The sequence below is a fragment of the Trichechus manatus genome, unplaced genomic scaffold (assembly GCF_000243295.1).
Source record: "Trichechus manatus latirostris isolate Lorelei unplaced genomic scaffold, TriManLat1.0 scaffold00132, whole genome shotgun sequence".
Lineage (NCBI taxonomy): Eukaryota > Metazoa > Chordata > Mammalia > Sirenia > Trichechidae > Trichechus > Trichechus manatus.
The window spans coordinates 7,282,453-7,287,821 of record NW_004444068.1 but is presented as its reverse complement, the minus strand read 5'-3'; the positions used below and the strand labels follow the sequence as shown (position 1 = coordinate 7,287,821).

The window sequence follows — 5,369 nt, the reverse complement described above, 5'->3', positions numbered from 1 at the left end:
GGCGCGAGTGGGGGCGGGGTGGCCCCCGGCGCGGTCAGTGTGGAGACGCCGGTGGACTTGGCTGCGAGGCGGCGGGGCTGCTGGTGTCGGGCGCAGCCTGTCCCCGCGGTTCCCCGGCTGCGCGGCGAGGCCGGCCCGGCACGGACGCCACGGGCATCTTCTGCACATTTGTTTGTAAAAAGATCTGCACACACCTTTGTGTACTTAAATACCTATGTTTCTCAGAGGCGTACCTGGGAAGGCGCTTTATCTGTGATGAGCGATATTTAAATAAATTTAATCCAGAGCACAGGATCTGTAGAGAAAACACGCACGCAATAAAGGTTTTTGATACTAAACACAAAGCTGTAATTGAAGTGTTTATGCCCAAATGTACTGTGAATCAAACATATGGTGGTATTTATCGTCTGGTGGATCTGTTTGAGAGGTTTGGTCGATCAGTTCTCATTTCACAAAAATAAAATAATGTAACTAAATGTTTACTAAATATATACCTCTACTGCAGCCTTGACGGTAGAAGTTGATACACTTTGTGTACTTTTTTGCGTGTGTGTAGCACATCAAGGCGGTTTATAAAGTCTAACTTAAATGAGTGATAATGTGACAATCTGATTGAGGAAAGGAGTGCAGCGTGCTGTTTTGAAGAAGGAGGACCCTCGGTTTTTAAAGCAAATGTGGTGTTAATCTTTCTAAGGCTCTCAGAAAGCAATAGTGGGGGCGCTTCTTAGACCTTTGCGTAAGACTAGGACAGAAAAAGCAAGCTACCCTTTGGATTTTAAAATATAGCTTAAAAGAAACCTTTTTGTTATTTTCAATTATTACTGTCTTCAAAGTAAAATAATATTTTTGCAGCTTTTTAAAGTGAGGAGTTCAGTTTTTATACTTTTATCACAATGTTTGGAAATAGGTGTAGTCATTATTTTTAAAAAAATAGTCTTTTCCTGTCAGTATCAGAGATATAAATTTTCACACCAAAAAAAAAGTATCATTTGAAGTACCTTTTACACACGTCGACTCTGGGTGGCCTAATAAACTCAGAGATTAAAGCAGATGCTTTTTTGGCCAAAGTCAATAGCTGTTTCCCTGATGAGCCCCTGCTTGAAGAGAGCAGCCAGAGGCCTTTGGTTACCCACGAGAGATGGGGGAGGGGAGCCGGAAAAACATCCGAGGAAACGGAGTGTGATTGGAAACTCCCTCCCAACCACCAGAAAAGTTCAAAGCATATCAGCGGTGTGTCCTTAGAGCTAGTTATTTTGATATATGAAAGAGGGAATGTTAGATTAAACAATGTCACCCGATGGGAATTTAGATAACTGCAGGTTTCCAAAACACTGTTTGGAGTGTACAGGAAAACAGAACAAAGAGTTTTGCATTTCAGTAGGATTCTGAAGAGGCTTATTTATCACAGAACTACCATTTTTGCAAAGTCTCTTTAAGAAGTAGTGGAAGTACAGGATCTTCATTTTTTTTTAAATATTTTAAGAGTTGATTAATAAAATATGTATGTCACCAAATCCTCACTTCAGTAAGTAAACTATCTCAATACAATTACCATTATCTGAGCCAACCAGTGAAACAAATCTATTATTGGCCTAGATTATTTTTAAAGTTTCACACTGTGCCACATGGGTCTTCTCCAGACAGCAGCCACCATAAAACCAAACCACTCTTCCACTGAGTAAGGACTTCCCATCCACACCAATTCTTAATAGGATCATCCCCAAACTTGGGGCCCCAGCCTTATCCAGCCACAGAATGACCAGTATACCTACTCCCACAGGGGAGAGAGGGCCCACCTTCCTAAGGACCCACGGCTTCCAGCCTAGAGTTTTTGTACCCTACATCAAACTGCCTCCTCCCCTAACGGAAAGAGTTGTTAGTTGATCCTCAGCATAATCATAATAATCCATGCGTCTGTTTACCAACTTGTAGTTTACCAGATATTTCTGTGCCTAAATTACTTCATTTGGATATCATGGTAAAAATCACTAAAGGTGGGATTGTGTGCCATAACTAGTTTTAGTAAAGTGCATCTCACCTGCCATTATTAAAGCACACTCACCCAAGAGAGAACTGAAGTACCTTTGAGCGAAGAAAAGCAACCACTGTGGAAAACCTTGATTCCCCATGAAGGGGGTTTTAAATGAGGTCATATTTTGATCACTTTGATTTCAGTACTTTGGGGACCTAACTGAAAAGACAGCGTGGTTTCAACATGAAATACTCAGATACTGACCCCACAAGATTGCATATATTGTTACCTCACCTTCTAACCATTCCTGCATACCTGGTATACAAGATCAGAGGCTGCACTGAAATTCAAGCAATAATCAGACACATGGGGTGAGGTAAGGACAAAGAAATAACTGTTGTTACTAATTTTTAGTGCTCTGCACTAATCTAAGGAAACCCTGGTGGCATTGTGGTTAAGAGCTATAGCTGCTAACCGAAAGGTTGGCAGTTTGAATCCAACAGGTGCTCCTTGGAAACTCTATGGAGCAGTTCTACTCTGTTCTATAGGGTCACTATGTGTCAGAATCAACTTGATGGCAATGGGTTTGGTTGGTTTTTTTGTTTTTTGGTCCTAATAGAAAAGCTGTCCTTATGCTTTGAATGTAAGTGTTAATATGTTTCTAGAAAGGAGAAATTACTGTTACTAAGAAATTCTAAAGCAAAGTGACACATTATTAAGAAAGTTCTCTTGAACTTTCTAGCTAGTTACTCAACAAAGAGAAACCTTATACTAGTAACTATTACCAGAAGTTACATATATGTTATAAAATGACTAAACAAATCCTGACTTGTTTTATTTCAGTAATATTACACCCAGGGGGTGTGGTATGGCAAGATAGCCTACATCTTTGCAACTTTCATCATTCAGGAAACAGGGCATTTTAAAGTGGTTAATCACAGGCCTACAGGACCTCATTACTAGATGTATTTTTTAAAGCCACCATGATGTTTTAAATTGTTTATATTAGCTGAAAGATACAATTAAAGTGTTCAAAACAAACTTAATAACATGAAAAGGATATCTGATACCAAAAAGACTATACTTGTGCTACAACTCTTTTTATATTCTTTACTCACCCAGGAACTCAGTGGCTTTGTGTCTGCAGCATTCACCCCCCGGCGTCTTACTGATACCCTGTGATATGTTTCTGTTTCATTTTGACTTTGCAATTCTTTGTCTGTGGTTCTCCCAGATATCAGCTTTTGCCATCCAAACTGATGCACGTCTCGGCCACACATCATGAGATCTCAGCACACAAGCTCCTTTTCTCCATCTGCACTTGGCATGCCACTTATGACCTTTTCTCATCAGTGTGAACCTTGTCACAGTTTTCCATGCCTCTGTGACCCGATTTCATTACAATGAACTTTACTTGGGAGCCTTAATTTAAATTACAAAAGAAACACACAACCGTCTTACAAGTATTTATGCCTCTCAGATAATGGAAATAGCAGGTTGTGTCCTGCGTTTGTGATTCAGTCAGAACAGAAAACCACCCACATACAGAACATACTGCTGTACCCATCACTTACTTATACTGAGCAGCCATGTAGTTCCTCGGGGCGACACTCAAGGCCTCAAAGTACGTTGATGGTTTTGCTACTCATTCTGTCAACAGATATTTATTACAAGCTTAGTGTGCCAGGCACTGTTCAAGGTGCTGCTGTTTAATGTGCCGATCAGACACCCAGTGAAGATGTTGAAGAGGCAGCCAGATATGCAAATCTTGTGTTCGGGGGAGGTATCGGGCTGAAGATACAATTTTAGATTGGCGTCCCTAGGTGGGCCAACAGTTACCGTGCTTGGCTGCTAACCAAAGGTTGGAGGTTTGAGCCCACCAAGAGGCTCCTTGGAAGAAAAGCCTGGTGATCTACTTCCAAACTATCAGCCATTGAAAAATCCTATAGAGTATAATTCTACTCTAACACACATGGGGTTGCCATGAGTTGGAATTCACTCAATGGCAACTGGTGGGTGTTGGTTCAATAACCAAAACCAAACACATTGCTGTCAAGTCAATTCTGACTCATAGCAACTCTGTAGGACAGAGTAGAGCTGCCCCACAGAGTCTCCAAGGAGTGCCTGGTGAATTAGAACTGCCCACCTTTTGGTTAGCAGCCATAGCACGGGCTTACATATAATAGATAAGGGAGTAAGTAAAGGTAGGGAAGAGTTCTCTATTACATCCGATTGTTTCCTGCACCAAAATGTCTTTGGTTGTTTTGTTGTTTTTGTTGTTAAATTACCAAAGCCTTTCTGCTATTGATGTAGTCAGAAGCCTATACATCATATTTCATCCTACTTCCACATAAGGCAATATTCTAACTGTGCAAGGACATTGATGGAAGCCATAGTAATGTCAATTGCTGTAATTTATTGAACATGCTGCCAAGTATTTTTCAAGGTATTTTGTTTGTTGTCTGTAACTTTCTCAACAGCCTGAAGAGCTAAATAATATTATTCCAGTTTGACATATGAGGAAAATGCAGCCATGAGACCAAGTAGCTTTTCTGAGGTCATGGTGCCAAAAATGGCACAGCAAGGATTTGAACTCGAGGCTGTCTGAGTGCAGTGTCTGCTTTTCCACTGAGTGAAACTAAGCAGGTCACGGCAGGAAAGGGCAAACGTACTTTACTGGATGAGGAGAGTAGAGACGTACAAAGTGGAAAAAAGGAGAAACTGCTGGAGGAGAAGAACCACATCTTAATCACATTTGTATGTCACACACTTCCTAGATCAGAATCTCAACAAGTGTTTACTGAATGCAGACATGGTTATAATCAATCAGTCAGACTCACTCTGGTGGACTCTTTGATACTACTAGTGTACATATCTCCTCATAAAAGGAAGGCCTTTGTCCCACTTACTCCCTACCTCTCACCACCTCTTCTGCCACCACATGGCAATATGGGTGTGGGGTGTTCTTTTTTTTTTTTTAATTGTGCTTTAGGTGAAAGTTTACAGACCAAATTAGTTTCTCATTAAACAATACAGAAATTGTTTTGTGACATTGGTTGCCAACCCCACAATGTGTCAACACTCTCCCCTTCTCCACCCTGGGTTCCCCGTTTCCGTTTGTCCAGTTTTCCTGTCCCTTCCTGCCTTTTTGTCTTTGCTTTTGGACAGGTGTGCCCATTTAGTCTTGTATACGTGATTGAACTATGAGGCACTTCCTTACGTGTGTTATTGTTGGTTTATAGGCCTGTCTAATCTTTGGCTGAAGGGTGAACTTTGCGAGTGACTTCAGTTCTGAGTTAAAAGGGTGTCCAGGGGCCATACTCTCAGGGTTTCTCCAGTCTTTGTCAGACCAGTAAGTCTGGTCTTTTTTTTTTTTTTGTGAATTTGAATTTTGTTC

The 5,369-nt window shown here is 41.1% G+C and overlaps 1 protein-coding gene across 1 annotated transcript in view; it reads right to left on the bottom strand.

The window, feature by feature from the left end:
• Positions 1 to 3,665, bottom strand: part of TBL1XR1 (TBL1X/Y related 1) — a 188,984-nt gene extending 185,319 nt beyond the window's left edge. The window contains exon 1 of the mRNA XM_023739357.1: positions 3,547 to 3,665. The gene's annotated coding sequence lies outside the window, so the exon portion shown is untranslated. The remainder of the gene's footprint in view (positions 1 to 3,546) is intronic.
• Between the last annotated feature and the right edge of the window lie 1,704 nt (positions 3,666 to 5,369).